Raw genomic sequence first — 21,299 nt, 5'->3', positions numbered from 1 at the left:
ACTCTGTTAGAAGACTCTTCTTACACTGTCATTGCACTGCTCTGAATTCAACAGAGAAACAAAACCCTTGGCACCAAAGACATGAGAAATAAGCCATAATACAACCTTCTGGCTGTATTCTGATATTGAAGAAACCAAAAAACCTAGAGTCTAGGAAAGTGGACCCAGGACTTGGAGACTTTCATCTCTAGACTTAGAGAAAACTATACTATCCCTGAGCTTGCATAGTATAGAATCTGATGAGCAGACTCATAATCTGGTTTTCCATGCAGTAGAAGGACACAGCAGGGAGCCTCTATCTGGGAGCTTGATACCCTTTGGTTAACTCTGTCCTTTAAATCTTAACTGTAGGTGTAAAGCCAAAGGCCTTATATTGTACTCAGATATATATGTATCTACATGTTCTCTGACTGAATAAATTCTCTCAGTCTAGCCCCAAATACCCACCTCTCATTCTACCTACTCTTTACTGACTATGTGATAGAAAAGATACAGCTTTACATGAAGTGCCGTGACAGCCTAGCCCTGAAAACCCCATGCACATATGCTTCTCTGAGAGTGTGGTCAAAGAGAATTTTAAAAGTTTGAATATCTCTGGGCTTCCACACCCCCCCACGCATCAGTGACCAATCAAGGCCCTGGCATGTATATTCTAGACAACACACTCTATAGCTCTCTCTTACCTTCTCTCATATGATCTCCGTAAAGTCTACACTGTCTTGGACTGTCATCTTTTCCTTTCTGTGTCTTCGCTGTCTTTTTCTACTGCATGTGGTTTTATCATTTCCATGTGCATTTAAGCAACTCCCAGGCTTCTCAATTCTCTGGAGGTGGAGGAGCATGGCCAATGTCTTCCATCACCACCAAAAGCATTCACATCACACCTTAAGGACTTAAAACACACCCCATTTACTCAATCACCCTCAATTGTCTGAGCTTAAGAAAAGTATAGGAGTGAAGGGAGGGTTTTCCTTTACATAGTTCTTTCTTTGTCCATTGTTTTCTGTTTGTTCTTATTTTATTTTATTTTTCTACTGTGGTAAATGTACATAACATAAAATTTATCATTTTAATTATTTTAAGTGTACAGTTCAGTGACATTAAGTACATTCACATTGTCATGCAATCATCACTATCACCCATTTCTAGAATTCTTAGCATCTTCCCCAACTAAAACTCCATAACTATGAAACAGTAATTCCCCATTCCCCTTCTTCCCAGCCCCTGACAGCCATCATTATACTTTATGTCTCTATGAATTTGACTACTCTAGGTACAACATGTAAATGGAGTCATACAGTATTTGTGTGATTATTTCACTTAGTCCAATATCTTCCAGTTTTATCAATGTTGTAGCATACGTCAGAATTTTCTTCCTTTTTAAGGCTGAATAATATTCCTTTGTGTGTGTGTGTGTGTGTGTGTGTGTGTGTGTGTGTGTATACACCACATTTTTTTATCCATTCATCTGTCAATGGGCATATGGGTTATTTCTACCTTTTGACTATTGTGAATATGCTTCTATGAGTGACAAATATCTGTTTGAGTCCCTGTTTTCAATTCTTTTGAGGATATACCCAAAAGTGGAATTGTTGAGTCCTGCGGTGATTCTGTGTTTAATTTTTCGAGGACTCCCATAGTGTTCACATTAGTTCTTATATCCACCATACCTTAAAATGTTTTCTCCTTAGGTCAGATATATACATTTGAATGTAAACAATGAAGGAAGATGCATTAGTTATCCATTGCTGTTTATCTATTTACCCCTAAAGCTTAGCAACACAAAACAAAATATTTATTATCTTACCATTTCTGTAGGTCAGAAATCTGGGCACAGCTTAGCTGGATACCTTTGATTCAAGGTATCCTACAAGGCTACAACCAAGGTATTGGCAGGGACTGCAGTCAACTCGAGGCTCAACTGGAGAAGAATCTATTTCCAAGCTCAGTCTTTTTGGGAAGTCTCAACAATGCACTTCCAGCTTCACTCAGATGGCTGCTGTCATACCCCAGGTCCTCACTGGCTATCAGACAGAATTATCAGTTCTTTGTCACATGGGTCTCTCCATAGTGTAACTCACAATCTGGAAGACTGTTTTTCCTAGATGAGGTCCTGGAGAGAAAGACACAGAGAACACGAAAGTTTGAGCAAGACAGAGATCATAGCCTTTTGTAACCTAATCCTGGGAATGACATCCCATTACTTTTGCCATATTTTGTTCACTACAAATGAATCATTAAATCTAGCAAACACTCAAGGAGGGAGTTATACAAGACTGTGAATACCAAGAGACTGAGATCATTGGGGGCCATTTAGAGGCTGCTTACCAACAGAGATTTGGTGTGGTTTGGTTTTCATTGCTATCACACAGAACAACTAGCATCAAGAAGATACTCAAAACATTTGTTCAATGAATGAGTAGATATTAGTGGAAATGGAACATCTGCCTTTTCACATGTTTATATGGTATTTGAAATCTGAGAAAATTTAACATAGTCTACCCTAAATTATGATTATTTTAACAAGTAAAATATATTTTTCCTTCTATTTTATCATGTTACACTAAAAAATCAGAATCAAATTTAGCATCTCTCTCAAAGGCATCAGGAAAATGATACCACTTACTGACTCCTTTTGTATATTTCCTGGTATTCTGGTAGAAACTTAGTCATTTTATGACATATGGAAATAGATAATATGGTTCAAGATACATAATGTAGTCTATTTTAAGAATTTAACATCAGCTACTGAAAGGCTTTTATGCTTCAAGTTAAGGAAAGCAAATAATATTAAAATGAAGATACGCATGCTATTTATTCTTGGATTGTTTTTTTAATAGCATATTGATCTTCTAGAGGACTCTTGTTTAAATTACAACAGTAATAATAAGGAAAATATATATATATATATATATATATATATATATATATATATATATCTTTATTAATAATGGACCGGCTGCTACACTGGATACTAAAGATATATCTAAACACGCCCTCATCTTTTAATATCTTTAAATAAAGTTAATTGGTGTTATTTCTAGAAGTAGGTAAAGTATACTCAGAATTTCAGGATTGTTGATAATTTTTAGGCTTCCTGAAAATTATTAGATATACCACCTTCAAAGGTAAAAGATAAATTCTTGGATTTATTCAAAAGACATAGGCCAATTTAAGGAGAAAGCTGGAATATCTGGCACCAATATACTGGGCAATCCCAAAGAAAAAGTTATACAATAAATACATTGATAAATCTTTCCAACAACAACAAGAAGACGTAACTCTTAGCCAGACAAGATCATAAGCTATCTGGAGGCAGTTGTACTATAGGGATAAAATGGTAAGTAATTTTCACCTATTAGCCAACTAAGATAAATAGGAAGTGACTATTTAATGAATGTGTTGTAAAGTATTTTGAGGCCTCTCTCAGGTTTTAATAGATGTATGCAGTTTTCAGTTAGTAATGACTGCCAGTGGTGAGGGAGAAGAGAGCAGTAGCAAAGTATTTATGTATCATGTTCTTTGTTGTGATTATAACAAAATGGTGTCATGTATTTCTTTTTTACTACATGGTGCCTAGCACAGGTATAATGAAAAGTATTTTTGAATTTTTTATGTCAATATTGAGAACTCTTAAACATTTGTTTATTGCACCTAACTTAACATGAAATAAATTCTAAAGTTCCTTCTATCTCCAGAAGTTTATGATTCTATAGTGGCCACCTACACTAATGTTATTTTAAGTATGTAGAAACATTTCTTTCATTTTGAACAATACAATGAGCTTATTGTATTTATTTTATAAATTCAAATTCTGAATTTGAATTTATTGAATCTTTGCTGCTTATGTTTCAAAATGATTTTGTGAACATATAAATGTTGTTTATCTTCTTACAAATTCCAAACTCAATAGGACTTTTTAAAAATCGATTAATTTCTTAAACCATTCACTCTTCCAAATTAGAATTCCAAGTACATTATATTACAAAACTATGTTAATTATTACTAGAATGTCTTTAGAACTTCCAGACTTTGTCATAAAAATGCATAAGTACACCTAGAAGAATCTAAATTCAGTTTGTTCTGTTCATAGCAAGTAAATTTTACCCCTGTTGTCTTAGAGGGTTAACAGCCAATATTTCAGTTGAAATGTTTCAATTTTTGCTTTAAATTTAGGATCATTAATTTAAAAGTGGAATTTTTTTTTCACTTATAAGTGATTGAAGCTTAAAGGCTTCAAATAAAAACAGAAGTTTGTTAGAAATAGAATATTATAAAAGGAATAGAAAAGATATATATATATATATATATATATATATATATATATATATCTCCAAGTAAAAGCCACACTCTTCATTATTGTTTAAAATTTAAAATGATAAGCAGACTCATAGAGCAATGGTTAGACCTTGTTATAATTCTTTTTAAAAAAATTTTTTTTAATGTTTATTCATTTTTGAGAGACAGAGCATGAGCAGGGGAGGGGCAGTGAGAGAGAGAGAGAGAGAGGGAGACACAGAATCTAAAGCAGGCTCCAGGCTCTGAGCTGTCAGCACAGAGCCTGACGCGGGGCTCGAACCCACAAACTGCGAGATCATGACCCGAGCTGAAGTCGGACACTCAACCGACTGAGCCACCCAGGCACCCCACCTTGTTATAATTTCAAGGTCAAGAACTTCTTATTCTCACGCAGGGATTTTTCACGTTCAACAAATTGTATGATAACACTGCAATTTCTAATTGTATAATGAAAATTCACTTGATCACTATTGGTTAACTTGCCAAAGAATAAGATTCCCCGTGAGTCTTCAAGACAAAAAAAAAAAAAAAAAAAATCCAAGTTTCTATCTCTCTTGCTTGTATACATGATAGGTGGCATTCTTTTAATACTGCAATTTTAAGTTAATGTTTAAAGCTCAATGAGGCACAGAAACCCTGGTTTTGGTCATGTTATCAATATCTACTAAGTTCTCTCGAATCTGGTAAGGTAGACCTGAAGTCCTTTTTCTGATCCTTAAGCTCCTTCATGACACATTTTCCATGTAAGACTTTCTTATTACCAATACTTGAAGGGAAAATAAGAAGTCCAAATTAAGATATTATTTTTCTATTCATTGAAAGAAACAACTATTAAAGTATCATCTATTTGTTGGAAAATGAATCGTATTTTATTTTGTATCATTTTACAATAAAAGCTATCATTATAAAGCATAATGTGATTATAAACCTGGAAGAGGCATTATATTGGGCTTCTACACCTAATGTCCATGAAGTGTCTAAGCTTCAGCGCATCTGTGAAACTCCTGAAACTATGACACATTTTATGTTGATGAACACATTTTGCACTAGATGATCCAGGCAGAGAGAGGTGGGAAGACAAGAGTGAAGGATGACTCAAAAGTCTGAGGTCCAAGAAACAGAAGGAATGGAACCATGTCATCAACCAGGAAAGGATGATTTCAAATGGACCTGGGAATCTGAAGCGGAGCTGAGACTGTGGGGGTCAAGTTTTCAGTTCTGTATGGGTTAACTCTGGGATGTCTATTAGGTATATTAAGCCAACCTGAACTAACTGGACACAGGATGGTAAGAAAAGTAAAACAAGCAAACAGAAAATGCAGCATTTAGGTAAGTAACACTGCTATATGGATATACTACAAAAATCCTAGGACACATTTCTTTCTCCTGAGGGGCCATTTCCAGTTTTATGCACAAATCTAGTTTTCTTCCCAAGTGCATTTGAAGGCAAAGATATTAGTTTTGCCTTTAAGAAAGAAACCATTTTCTTCCCATATGTATTTTTTGTTGTTGTACCAGTGATATATAGCTATTAAGTATGGTTATAAATATTCAAACTATTAATGGTTGTGTTACACATTATAAATAGCTTTATGAGCTCACCAAGCACTGTAAGTGATATACTCTAGTTCCCCAAGGAACCGTGGATAAAGTCACTGTCACGCTGGGGGACATAATATGCATTTACCAGTGACAAATGGGAGCCATGTCAGTAACAGATACTACACTGAATTTATTTTAGTCAGTAAAATTGGTGGCAAAGAAAGGATATTATGTAAACTGACCTCATCTAACTGATAGTACACTAAAACTGAAAGAAAAGTTCAAATTCTAATGGAATTAACTTTACACCAGAGTAACAAAATACCAGAGTTTTTCAAATCCTATAATTAATGTAAAGAATATATCAATGGCATTGGTTATTCAAGAACCCTACATACTGCATTTTGAATTTTTCTACTCTTATCTATTCCTTTCTCTTTTTTCTGCCCTCATTTTCCCATTCTCTTCTCTCTAGAGGCATTTCTCCTGCTTATATTTAGAATCATTGCTACAGGGTAAAATTAATGAGTCATCTAGGTAGACAGCTATAGCATAAGGTACAGAAGGGCAGATGGGCCAACTTGACAGAGGTCCAGCTCCCTGGGCACAAGCTGTGTGGCCTTTCCTGGGTTGATTGCTTAATTTCTAGGAGTCTTGATTGTGTTACACGTATCCATTACTCTCTCTAAGCCTTAGCTTTCTCATATGTAAAACAGAAATAAAACACAACCTATCAGTTGTGGTGAAATTCAGTAAATAACTGTAGAGAGTTGCTGTGTGTAAGATGCTACATTAATATAATTATCGTAATAACCGAGATTTTCTAATGGACTATAAGCCAATTATATTATTTGACCCACAATTGCTGAGCTCCTGACTATAGGTCAGCGTCCTCACTGGGTACCTATGATGCATTATCTGTAATCTTATAGCAACCCTGAAAAGCAGCATCATTTCTCCATTTTATAAGGAACCGAAACTGATACTCAGAGAAGTGATGTGCTCAAAGTCACACGCATGGAAAGTGACAAAGCCACATGTTGGTCCCAGGCCTACTCTGCCTAATTCCAAAACCTGTACCCATTCCCTCACCCACAAAGACAGTGGAGAGGTGATCAGGCTGAGGGCGCATGCAAATCCAGGGAATGTGTTTAAGCTCAGTGTTCTCATCCATAAAATGACCCCCCACACAAAAATAATAATTTCCCAGAAGGAGTCAAGATTCTGGGATCTGTATGTTTTTTAAAGTGTGGTTTGTTTTTGCAAAGTCAGCTACCTAATTAAACCTTTTGCTGTTCTCAGATTATTCTCACGCAAGTACTGACGTCAACACAGAAAAAGAATTTCCTTAGGTCTACAAAGGCAAGAGAAAGCTGTCTAAGATACACAAACTCTGGGTTTGCGCTTTCATTTTGTTCACTGCGTGCCTTAAACCTCCACCCAAAAGAGTGAAATTATATACTTCAACAAAGAGTGCAATAGATTTTCAGGTACTTATATTATCTATTTCAGGTATTTTTAAAGAATAGTTCATTAACTATTTTGAATAACAAGAAATTATTTTCAACTGATCATTTGCTTATTTCTATATTCAATGTGGATAAATACACTTAGTTTAACTCCTCATTCCTTCACAAAGAACATGAATGTCCTCTGGGATTTAAGGAAATTGAAGAAAAAAATTACGTTTCTTACCTCTTTAATTATTCTGTATATCTGAGCTTGGGTCAATATATCTGGACGGAGTCAATATATCTGGACTATATCAAGCCTCTTTCAGCCAGTCTTAGACTATCCCTATTAGATAAAAAAGTTGTCTTATATTACTTCAAAGCCATATTACAAAATTATTGCCATCTTTTTAAATGCAAAGCCACTTATTTGATTTTATGAAGAAATAAGGATAAATTCATTAAAACTCCAGTTCTCAGATATTCTTAAAAAGAGATCAATAATACTTTTGGAAATGAAATATTGTATTCAGAATTGAGGATGGCTAAGAAGACTCCAGCATAGATTATTTTATGAGTATTTTTAATATATAAAATTAAAATGGAAAGTTGAGATGAAAAATTTTAATTCTTTTTGATTAAAAATGAAAATTAATAATGGATACAAATTAAAACACTAAATAAATACAGCAATAAAATTCCCTGATCCCTGCTGTATCTTTATAATTTATAAAATTTCTGCCAATTTTTTGATATAGTTCTAATTTCATAAGAACTCTCACATTAACTAAATTAGTATTTGAACTAACACATGAGATTCTGTACAATAAAACATTATACTGATTGATTGTGATACTTAACAGGGCTTAACACTTATTTAGCACTTTACATCCTCAAAGCACTTTACAAACATTAACTAATTAATCATCATGTCACTGTGATGTCAGGAAGGTGGTAGAATTCCCATTTCTGAGATGAAGAAATTAAACAAAGTGGCTTATGGCAATGAAAGACTTTAGAAAGTCTAAATATCAATACCTCAGGAAGGTTTCAACTAAATGACTAGAGCAGTGAATTGACTATGTGCATATGATATAAAGAAAGCTATGCAAGTTAATTTCATGTTACAATCCTAGCCACTTTGCAACTATGGGGCTTAGAAGACTAGATAGCCTTTGCCAACAATTTGTATTTCCTTACTAACATTTGATATCCCCAAAGAGCTATTATGTAATGAATTCTGCCTAGCATTTTACAATTTGAAAATATATTTTTTCATAATTAAAAATCCCTGTGAGCTAAATAAATAAATAAATAAATAAATAAATAAATAAATGTTTGGGGCGCCTGGGTGGCTCAGTCGGTTGACTGTCTGACTTCGGCTCAGGTCATGATCTCACTGGGTTTGTGAGTTCGAGCCCCGTGTCGGGCTCTGTGCTAACAGCTCAGAGCCTGGAGCCTCCTTCAGATTCTGTGTCTCCTCCTCTCTCTGCCCCTCCTATGCTCATGATCTGTCTCTCTTTAACGTCTATAAATAAACGTTAAAAGAAATTTTTTTTAAATGTTCAAGATTTTCAGTTTTTCATCATTATTCTTCTTTGAGAAAAAACATCAACTACTGGAATTTTTTTTTAATCACTTAAAGTCAACAATATTAACTAAGAAGTGTAAGTTATCCCCAAATCAGAATGATTCTTTTTTAAAATACTGATTTTCAAAAATACTATCAATAAAGGTTTTGCAGATTCTTGGAGAAATGTTATTCAGAAAGTGTCACTATTTCAAAACTTTACTGAAGATTTTTGTCACATGATACAGTACTATTGATCCTACTTTTACATTAAAACTCATGCCATGCAGACTCCAAAAGTATACAGATGTTTGGCTGAAGTATACCATAAATACAGAAAGGAATACAACTCATACAGTTCAACAAATTTTTACAAAGCGGCAACAATGGGGTAACCACCATGACTACCAAAGAACAGAGCTCCAGACATCCCTCCGTGTCCCCGCCCCAGTCACTGCCTTCCAAAAGTAATTTCTACCATGACTCCTATCACCATCAATATTTTGACTGCTTTTAATGTGTTAAATGCAATTATGCAGTATGTGCTATTTTTTACTATTTTGTACTGTTTTTTTTTCCCAATATTTTTGCGAGAATCATCCATGGCAGCAGGATTAATTCATTTTCATTGCCTTATAGTATTACATGAATGTGTATGCATGCGTGTCTGTATGTCTATACACACACCACAATTTATTGATTGATTCTGCAATACACATACCACACACAATTTACTGATTGCTAAATTTTGTTCCAGTTTACAGCTATTACATATAGTGCTACTACAAACATTTTTGTATGTGTGTTTTGGTGCATATATTTATAAATTTCTACTTAAATCTAGGAGCAGAATTTTTGGATTATAGACAATGCCAAATAAATTTTCAAAATTCTCATTCCATTTTATACTCCCACCAGTAGTATATGAGAATTCCCTTTCTCCACAGGCTCTCCAAACTTTTATGAATAAAACTTTATTAGAACATAAGAATAGACATTAGTTTACTATTATCTATGGCTGACTGCTGCAAACACAGAGTTAAATAGTTATGACAGAGATCATATGGCCCATTTCGTGGCTGCCATGACAAACTACCACAAACTGAATCACTTGAAAGAGCATAAATTTATTCTGCCATAGTTCTGGAAGCCAGAAGTCTGAAATCAAAATGTTGACAGAGCTGTACTCCCTCTGGAGGCTCTAGGGGAGAATTTTTGGCATTCCTTAACTTCCTTGGCTTGTGGGTACACATTTCAATCTCTGTGTCCTTCTCCTTTGTATGTGCATTCTCTACTATGTTTCTCTTATAATACTTACTGTATTTAGATCACCTGGAGAATGCAGAGTGATCTCATTTTAAGATCCTTAATTATATCTGAAAAACATTATTTTTTGAGTGAGGTAATATTCACAAGTTTCAGAAATTTTATATGGCTACCTTTTGAGGGCACATTTTTCTGTTACCACAGCCTATAATATTTACTATCTGGCCTTTTACAGCAGAAATTTATGAATCCCTGTATTAATGTATCTTTTTTTAATGTTTATTGGCCATTTGGATGGTCTGTTTTGTGAAGGTCCTGTTCAAGTCTTTTGCACATTTTTCTACACACACACACACACACCACAAAATTTTCTCTCATTTTGTGCCCAAGGCTTGCCTTTTTAATCTCTAATTCATGTATTTGGATAAACAGAAGTTATTTATTTTAATGTAGTCCAATTTATTGTCATTTATTTTATGGTTAGCATTTTTTATGTTTTGTCTAAGAAATATTTATCTACCTTGAAGTCAAGAAAGTGCTATTTTAGGGGTGCCTGGGTGTTTCAGCCGATTAAGTGGCTGACTCTTGACTTTGGTTCAGATCATGACCTCATGGTTCCTAAGATGCAGCTCTGTGTCTGGCTCTGTGCTGTGAGGAGCCTGCTTGAGATTCTTTCCACCCTCTCTCTCCACCCCTCCCTAGCTCTCTCTCTCTCTCTCTCTCTTTCCCTCTCTCTCTCTCTCTCAAAATAAATAAATAAACTTTTTTTGAGTGTTATTTTATGTGTTGTGGTTTTTTTTTTCCAGAAAGCTTATTGGCTTACCTTTCATATTTAAAGTCAAAAAATATTTTTTGCGTGTGATGTGACTTAAGAATCATGTTCAATTTTTCATATATATATTCAATTAACCTAGCACTATTTATTTAAAAGAACACCTTTTCTCATATCACTGGAATAAACTTCATCAAATCAAGTGACCATGTGGGTAAATGTTTGTTATGGACTCTGTTCTCTGCATCATTTATGTATTTGTCTTTGTGCAATGTCAGACTTCCGAAATTACTGAAGCTCTGTAATGTATAACATATACTATATGACATACAATATAATTCTGGCAGTGAGTACAAATCTCCCAGGTTTATTCTTTATAATTCAAGATTGCTTTGGTAATTCTTGGCACTTTGAATTTTCCATGAAACTTTTAGAATTAGTATGTCAATTTACACACACACGTACACATATGCACACAAACTTCTAGCTATTTTTAAATTAAAATTGTGTTGAACATATACATCAGCTTAAGAGTTGAAATTTTTGTTGTATAAAGTTTTTCAATTCATGACTATATCTCCATTTTGTATATTTATGTAGGTATTCTTTAATTTCTCTCAATAATATTTATAGTTTTCTATGTAAAGGTCTTGCCCATTTCTTGTTAGATTTAGTCCCAGAAATTTTTTTTTTTTGTTTTGGTGTTTTGAAAATGGTGTATTTATACTTCATTTTCTAATTGTTGCCAGTCTATAAAAATAAAATTTACTTTTGCATATTGACCTTGAAATCTGTCAACGTGCTTAAACAGATTCTCTCCTGAAATTACCACACATTTTGGGGGAAAAAAATCTACCTATAAATAGAGATATATACACATGCATCAATATACACACGTACATGCATATATACTGGTCCCCATCTAGATAACTACAATCCAAATAAGAACATTTCCAAGGGTAAGTTAAGATTTGAGTGACTGCTTTCTTGTGCAAACATTAAATAGTCCTAGCTTCTGGTCTTTCAATGAACTGTTAACTCAAGGTATCAGCTGGATGAACCCTAAGAGAGGTATTTAACCACCAGTACCACAGCATATTATATGTTGTCATCAACTCAGATGCAAGATTTTCTCAAATACCTTCTTATGTAGATTCATGGGTCATACTACTAGTCAGCAGAACAAGAAGATAAAAGCAGTGTTAACAGAATTTGATTATTTTATGATACAACTAGAGAAACTGTCTGGACTCAAACATTCTAAATTGGGGAGGGGGTTCATAGTGACTACAAATTGGTTGCTTTTTTTAGGCTTGTATATGTTTGACACCTTAAGAAATAGGGAATTCAAGGAAGAGGAAATGCAAATGGAGCACATGCAAACATTTCAGAGTTGTTCTACCTTATTAGTATTTAAGGAAATTAAAAAATCACATTATCATAAGATTGACAGAAATTAAGAACGAGAATCAGGGATGATGAGAAAGTGGTCCCTATCACAAACTCTTTATGGAACTGAAAGAACTCCAACAATTTTGGAAGTGATATAAACAAATAAGCAAACAAAAACAAAAAAGCAACAACCAGCACAGAAGCATCTGTCTTAGGATTCTCACTGAAGCATTGTGATGGGAAAAACAAAAAACAAACAAAAGCCTCTGATTTATATATCAATAAGGGAATAGTTGAATAAATTATGGTACCTTATTTTCTGATATGACTCCATTTTTTTAAACTGTATGTATACTTGTATATATGTATGTGTGTGAAGAAAAAAATTTTAAATAGGCACCAAAACAATATTAACTGTAGTTACCTCTAGGGATTAGGATTTTAAGAATAATAGTGAATAGATGAGGCTATTCTCTTACTATTTTATTTAGTTTTCAGTTTTAGAATTTATGGATAATTTTTATTTTTTTATTAAGTAATATTTTTTTATAAAGGAAAACATTTTAGGATAATCAGACATATTCCTCTATTCTACACCATTATCTTTGTAAGCTTGTTATTTGGTTAAAAAATTTCTAAATAATCAAACTGATTAATATTATCTTTTATAAATGATAAAGAAAAAAAATCTGATGGTTAACCAAAAAAGTATAATTTGGGGAGCACCTGTGTCGCTCAATGAGTTAAGCATCCAACGTCAGCTTAGGTCATGATCTCGAGGTCTGTGAGTTCAAGCCCCACATCGGGCTCTGTGCAGAGGCTGGAGTCTGCTTTGGATTCTGTGTCTCCCTCTCTCTCTGCCCCTTCTCTGCTTGCATTCTCTCTCTCTCTCCTTCTCTCTCTCTCCCTCTCTCTCTCTCAAAAATAAATAAACATTAAAAAAAATTTTTTTAAGTATAATTTGGGAACCTAGAAGCTATCAGATACTTAGAAGCACCTAAAACTAAAATTTGTAGTGGGATGGGAAAACAGACCACTAGTCTACTCTTCTTACTATCGTATCTCCCACATAAACCACATTTTAAAGACCCATCCTGGTTTAATCTTAATTCCTAGCTTCCCACAATAATAATTTTTAATTGAATTTTAAGAGTATATCAATATGATGGTAAAGTGACAGGTTGCCATGGAGCAAATATAAGCCAGAAGACTAACTCTGAAAGGCAGAAAATGTTGACATAGCCTTGTGTCTGTGAATATATGTCTGTGTCAGCCCTAAATTTTGCACCATTAAGCTACAAAAGTCCTGTAAAAGCACTTTTTAAAAATCATTCATTTATTTAGTAGTTACATTAAAATTTGCCCCTTTGATTTTCCAAATACCAAATACCTTTTTCAGTACCAAGAATTTTGAGTGATTTTTGAAACTCTAATATTTGTTTTACTTTTTTAATTTTTTAAAAGTTTATTTATTTATTTAAAGTAATCTCTACATCCCAACATAGGGCGTGAACTCACAGCCCCAAGATCAAGGATTGCATGCTCTTCCAGCTGAGCCAGCCAGTCCCCCATCTCTTATTTGTTTTAAATGTAAATATGTTAAACATATATACTTGGGCATATTTCTTAACTGGGGAGGGGGGAAAATGGGGAGGGAGGGAGGAAGGGAGAGAAAATAGATAAATTCACTGGAGCATAGCTTATCTGAAAATTTTCAGCTTCTTTCTTTGTTTTCCTCCATCTTCAGATATAAAAGTGAGTTCTGAGATTTGAAATTTTTTTAATAAAAAAATAATTAATCTTTCCAAACCAGTGTTATGTTTTCTTTGCACCCCTAAAGAAAACATGTTTATTGTAGCAGTGTTTACAATAGCCAAGATATAGAAACAACCCAAGTGTTCATCAATAGGAAAATGGATATGGACACCTGCCTGGCTCTGTTGGTTGGGTGTCTGATTTCAGATCAGGTCATGATCTCTCAGTTCCTGAGTTTAAGCTCCACATCAGGCTTGCTGCTGTCAGCACAGAGCCCGCTTCAGACCTCTGTCCCCCTCTCTCTGCCCCTCCTCCGTGTGCACTCTCTCAAAAAATAAATAAAACATTTAAAAAATAGGGAAATGGATAAAGAATATGTGATATAGATATATAGAGAGATATAGATGCAATGGAATATTACTAGCTATAAAAAAGAATGAGATCTTCTCATTTGCAACACTATAGATGGACCTAGAAAGTATTATGTTTGTTAAGTAAAATAAGTTAGAGAAAGACAAAAACCGTATGATTTTATTTATACACAGAATCTAAAAAAATAAATAGTAATAATAAACAAACAAACAAAAAGCAGAAAAAGACCCATAAATATAGAGAACAAACTGATGGTGGCCAGAGGGGAGTGGGGTAAGGGGGATGGGCAAAATGTGTGAAGGAGAGTGGGAGATAGAGGCTGCCAGTTATGGAATGAATAAGTCACGAAGATAAAAAAAAAAAAATGCAGCTAGGGAATATAGTCAATAGCATTATAATAAAGTTCTTTGGTGACAGATGGTAGCTACATTTGTGGTGAGCAGAGCATAATGTATAGACCTTGTCAAATCACTATGCTGTACACCTAAAACTAATGTAACGTTGTGCATCTACTATAATTAATATAACTAATGTATACTCTGAATTCTGCTCAATAGCTATTCTTTATTATTAAATTCTAAGAGAAATTCTGAAAAAATTCTTATAAATGTGTTGGTATGAACAAATTCCATAACTATAGAAAAATCAATAGATATTTTGAAGAAGAAAAATGGAAAGATTTTTTTTTTATGAAATGTCAGGAGGTTGTGTTTGTGTTAATGAGAAACATTATCTTACCAAAGAATCCCCGTATCCTCATTTCCATTTATATAGGAAATTGATTAATACTTAACTAATTGGCACATGCAAATGGGGATTAACTGAATTCACTTTTCTTCACAACTCAACGACTGTAATTTAGATCCTTACTTAGATTTAAATCTTTTATTATTTTTGAAGGTAATCATCTTCTTGTTGTTAGAAATAAAATATCAAAGCACCATGCTAATTATAGCTTATTTGTGTCTCACAAATTAGCTAATTAACATTACTGGAAAGTAAATGTACAGTGAGCAAAGTTTAAATTCCTGAATTGGAGTCAAGCCTTTTATACACTATAGTGATGACATATATGCTATTGAATGCCATTGGGTCAGATATATTGGAACTAATAACTATAGCTATTCAGTTTTACTTCAAAAGAATAGCTTATTCTGATGTTTCAATGCAATTACATCTGTGAACTTTTTGCAATTAGCTCTCCGAGATAGATAAGAGATGTGAGGAGGTGGGAAACAGAAAGATGTGCATGGCTAGAAAAGCAATTTTTTAAGTAAAATCTCAGAAGGTTTATGGCGTGCATGATTTGCTTGGGGGAAATGCTATAAAATCTGTATTCATAGTTTTGGCTTAACTGACTAGTCCATTTTGAAACCTAAGTTTTCTGACAATGATAATTTCTTAGGTTCAGGGCAAAAATTTAGTTTCACAGTTTATCTAGACAGAAATGGCTAAAAACCTATTACTTTCTGAAAGGCCTAACCCCAATTCATTCAGAAGCAAATTTAATGTAAGGTGGGATAGTCCCTAAAACCAGAGGCATGTTTTGAGGAACAACCCTTAGTCAGCAGTGATATAGGCCTTATCGGAAGTATTAGGAACAGGACTTGCCCTTGGCTGTTTGCATATCAAATATTTGTTGAGAAGCTACTCTGTGTCAGGAACTGTCCTACAATCTTAATACAGACTAGTGAAAAAGAATGGCAAGACTATCATCTCAAAAAGAGCATACAGGTACAGGGGACAGAACAAATATATAAACAGAAGAAGAAGTTAATTGCATGTTGTGACAACTACCATAAACAAACAAACAAAAACCCTGAGAGCTGGGATAGCACTAAAGTCAAAAGCTTGATAAGTAAAAAGATCTGGGCATGGAAGAAATATTGAAAAGGTCATTTCTGGCACATGTCCCAAGATGCAGAAGAGCCTCATGTGACCAAGGAGCTGAAAGAAGATGGCTATACCTGGAGCATAGTGAATAGTGAGCATGAGAGAGAATGTTAAAACGAAGTTCTGGAAACAGAGGCTGGGCCAGGTTACACCAGGCCTTGTAGAACTGGGTAAGAAGCTGGTTTTGTTTTATTGTATTGTATTGTATTGTATTGTATTGTATTGTATTGTATTGTTTTGTTTTGTTTTAAAGCTGATTTTATTTTAGGGGCACCTGGGTGGCTCAGTCAGTTAAGCGTCCAACTTCGACTCAGGTCATGATCTCATGGTTTGTGAATTGAGCCCCACATCGGGCTCTTGGCTGTCAGCACAGAGCTCGCTTCAGATCCTCTATCTCCCTCTCTCTTTTTGCTCTTCCTCCACTTGTTCTCTCTCTCCCTCTATCTCTTTCTCTCTCTCAAAAATAAAAACATTTTTAAAAAGCTGATTTAGTGTTCAACTCAACAGGAAGACATTAAAAACCTTTAATCTAAGGAATGATATGAACCTCAATCATTTTTAGGAAGGCCATTCTTGACTAGGTGAGAAATAAATTGTGGAAAAGTAAGAGTGGAAGTTGGCAGACATACAGAGTATTCTACAATGTAGGTAAAAGATGTCGATGTCCTGATCTCATGGCCATTGTGAAGACAGAGGAAAGAATGTATTCAAGAGGTAGAGGCAGTAGAAATTCCTAATGGAGTGGAAATACGGATGAGCTATAGGAAGTCTCATACATAAGTAGCATGAAAGCCTGGGTAAATCAGAGTGCTACCTGATAAGAAAGGAAAATCTGGGTCCTAGTCAGGGACACCAAAAAGCCTTCAGAGTGAAAGATCAAGGTAGTCTTGGCTAACCCATGAATATTACTTAATCCTAATTCCCACAGGCAGAAAGCTCAAGCTAATGTGGGGGGTACCAGAATACACCACACGATAATATGCCTCTTCGGCATATGGGTTATTTTAAGCGAAAGGGCATTGAGAACCAGCAGAGGCTGGAAAAGCTCTAAAAATAGGGCACACGTTCTCCCTAGGTAAAGGAGATTTCCTTTTGTAAAGGTGTCTCTCTCCAGCACCTGAAAGAGATAGACTTTTTTTCATGCTATTTAATTAGGTTCATATCATTTTTTAAAATTATTATTTAAATCCAAGTTAGTTAGCATATAGTGTAATAATGGCTTCAGGAGTAGAATTCAGTGATTCTTCACTTACACGTTAACACCCAGTGTTTATCCTAACAAGTGCCCTCCTTGATGTCCATCACCCATTTAGCCCATCTTCCCACCCAACACCCCACCAGCAATCCTCAATTTCTTTTCTGTCTTTAAGAGTCATTATGGTTTGTCTCCCTCTCTGTTTTTATCTTATTTTTCCTTCCCTTGCCCTGTGTTCATCTGTTGTGTTTCTTAAATTCCTCATATGAGTGAAATCATATAATATTTGTCTTTCTCTGACTGACCTAATGCAGTTTAGTTCCATCCACGCTGTTGCAAATGGCAAGATTTCATTCTTTTTGATCACTGAATAATATTCCATTATGTATCTCTACCACATCTTCTTTATCCATTTGTCAGTCGATGGACATTTGGGCTCTATCCATAATTTGACTATTGTTGATAGTGCTGCTATAAACATTGGGGTGCATGTGCCCCTTGGAATCATCAATTTTGTATCCTTTGGGTAAAAACCTAGTAGTGCAATTGCTGGGTGGTAGGGCAGCTCTATTTTCAATTTTTTGAGAAACCTTCCTACTGTTTTCCAGAGTGGCTGCACCAGTTTGCATTCCTACCAGCAGTGCAAAAATGCTCCCCTTTCTCTTCATCCTCACCAACATCTGTTGTTTCCTGAGTTATTAATTTTAGCCATTCTGACAGGTGTGAGGTGGTATCTCATTGTGGTTTTGATTTCTATTTCAGGAGGTAGACTTTTAATAACTCGTATCAACGAAGAAAGCACTGACTTAAATCTACATACCGAACCTTGTTTTAAAAATCCTTGTTTACTATACTTTCCCTGGATATGTTCTCAAAACTTGTCTCCCTATGCCAGAAGCCCCAAACCCCTTTTCTTTTAGCCTAAAATGATATATAGGACTAAATCAATAGGACTAACTCAAACCACCCCTTTGAGTTACTCATCGCTAGGTACTCCCAAGTGTATGAACATACACATGTTAACAAACTTGTGTTTATTTTTCTCTTGTTAATCTGTCTTTGGCCAGTCTAAACTTTTTTAATGTTTATTTATTTTTGAAAGAGAGAGAGACAGAGACAGAGACAGAGAAAGAGAGAGAGATGAGCAGGGGAGGGGCAGAGCAAGAGGGAGACACAGAATCTGAAGGAGGCTCCAGGCTCTGAGCTGTCAGCACAGAGCCTGATGCAGGGCTTAAACCCAGGAACCTCAAGATCATGACCTGAGCTGAAGTCGGACGCACAACTGACTGAGCCACCCAGGCGCCCCTTCCTTTGGCCAGTCTAATTTACAAGGACCCCACTGGAGAACCTAAGACTGGTGGAGGAAGAGATTTTTCCCTCCAGTTACTTTGCTCAGAAATAGAAGGAGGTAGAGCAAGAAATGAGGGCAGAGGTAAGGAGAGGTGGGGGACCTTCATGGAGGCACATGTGACAAGTGTTTGGAAAGGGGGAAAGCCGGCCATGCAAGGCAAAGGGCATATGCAACCATAAGTTCAGGACTATCCCCTAGCTCTACCATACTCCATCAGGAAGACAAAAGTCTGATATCTATCTTAGTGTACCATAGTCCAGGCTGTACCTAAAGGGTTCACACTTCTAAGATCCAGTCCTCCTGAAATTCTAAAGGGTGTTCTAGATTTCCTTTCGTGGGAATATGAAGGTCTTGAACTATTTAGGCTACTCCAACCTTGCGTGATGTAGCCCTATGCCACATCTGAACCCTCGGAATCCCTGAAGTAGCTCTCTCATAGGCCAGATGTCTTGACAGGTCAGACACAGCCTCGCTGTATGCGCCCCAGACAGAGTCTCGATCTAGTCAGAGAACAGCACAGACAAAGTGGTCATGTGCGCAGTCTGTTTGGGGACACCTCGTCTTTCACATCTGTCTTTCCTCACTCTCACAGGGCATGCACCCCGCTGCCTCCAGGAAATATTGTCTCCCTATTTTTTTATCATCCAACTGGATAATGCACCAAACTCTTCATTTAGCCTTGCTTTTTCCCCTATAAAAATGTACGCATCCACCGTCCATCCCTTCATGGCCTTTCTAGATATAATAATCTGTGTATAAGCTCATCACAGCTTAAATCAGAGACCACGGTAGTCACAACATTCTACACAAGCCTGGTCTATCCAAAATGTTCAAAGCTAATGCCGGGAACAACAGCTCCTTGTAGTGGAAAGCAAGCCCTCTACAGCCTTAAAATTAGATCAAATAGAGGATTGCCTCACCCTGCTCTACAATGAAATTCAGGCCTTAGAAGTTGGCTTTCCAAATTATGGCATGCTTATTCTAAGAAAGAAGAATTGCCTCAAATAAAGAGAAGTATGTTAAATCATCATGTGAATAAGGAGGGGAAAAAATTGTTACTGGAAAGGGAGCAAAACCTTTCGTCTTTGACCCAGTGTCCCACAGAGTGGAAAACATTTACTTTGAGATTCCATACACAGGTCAATGTACCACAGAAGCCAAGAGTGGTTTTTAAAAACAATAACACTAACCATAAGCCACCCAAGAATCAGAGACACTTTTATATAGACCAGTTTCTTCCTTCACATACTCATTTTCAAGGCCACATGGGTTGAGGAAAAATTGTGCATCCTGCTTAAGTGGTTTTCAGTGTGTATGTGAATGTGTTTTAGTCCTGACATATTTTCCTATCAGCAAGGGTAAAAAAAAAAAAAAAAGAAAAGAAAAGAAAAAAAGAAAAAGAAAAAAAGAATGTTAAGGAAAAGAAAAGGTTTTTCTACTGCAATTTAAATGTATAAAGAAAAATTTCTACCACCTTCAAAACTTTAGATAGAATGCTTACAGAAAAGTTTTATTTTATTTGGGCTATTTGCACTTTAAATCCTACTAACTAACTGAAGGGTATATTGTTCAAAAACAAACAAACAAATAAACAAACATAAAAGCAGTCTTTCTATAAAACATCCCAACATAAAAGATTAATTATGTACCCTACCTTTAATACTTGACTGCTTCTTGGCCAATGCATGCATTCATTTTTCTCAGACTTTTGACTCCAGTAAGACTTCCCTCAACCACCATCAGTCATTTGCTCTTGTTGCATTGCTCCAATTCTGCAGTCTTATTTTCTAGGTGTTTGATTCTTTAAAAAAAAAAATTATGTTTACTTATTTTTGAGAGAGAGAGAGAGAGAGACAGAGAGAGCGCACGTGCGCATGAGTGGGGGAGGGGCAGAAAGAGAGGGAGACACAGAACTTGAAGCAGGCTCCAGGCTCTGAGCTGTCAGCACAGAGTCCAATGCAGGGCTCAGACTCACAAACCATGAGGTCATGACCCGAGCTGAAGTCAGATGCTTAACTGCCTGAGCCACCCAGACACCTCTCTAGTAGTTTGATTCTTTACATGCCCCACATTAACCTCTCATTCAATCTTTACATATTTTACATATTTTAATATGTAACATGAAAAAACCTAATGAATGAATGAGCACATGTATGAGTAAAAAATAGAATGAATAAGTAAATAAGTAAATGAACCAAGTCCGTTTACTTCCATAGATTCAGATAAATAGTTGTTTAGATAAATGTTATCCTTTGATTTAAGAACCACCTCAGTATGAAGATAGAAATAAAAAATCATAAGAAGAGTTAAGTGACAAAGTCAGTTTTTGATGGGATCATTAGTCAAATAACTCTCTTCTAGGTACATATTAAACCATTTGGAAAGGTTCTGGAGACCAGTAAGGTACCATTTGGTACAATGACCTAGTCATTTACTAAATA

At 35.4% G+C, this 21,299-nt stretch overlaps 1 long non-coding RNA gene across 1 annotated transcript; it reads right to left on the bottom strand.

Moving 5' to 3' along the window:
* Nucleotides 1-942: 942 nt before the first annotated feature.
* LOC125920847 (uncharacterized) lies at nt 943-20,679 on the bottom strand. Its single transcript, XR_007457231.1, has 3 exons — nt 20,513-20,679; nt 7,537-7,638; nt 943-2,113 (listed from the first exon to the last, which is right to left on the bottom strand). It is a non-coding gene; the product is annotated as an uncharacterized LOC125920847 (long non-coding RNA).
* Between the last annotated feature and the right edge of the window lie 620 nt (nt 20,680-21,299).

Source organism: Panthera uncia, chromosome C2 (genome assembly GCF_023721935.1).
Source record: "Panthera uncia isolate 11264 chromosome C2, Puncia_PCG_1.0, whole genome shotgun sequence".
NCBI lineage: Eukaryota > Metazoa > Chordata > Mammalia > Carnivora > Felidae > Panthera > Panthera uncia.
This window is presented reverse-complemented; position numbering and strand designations above follow the sequence as displayed.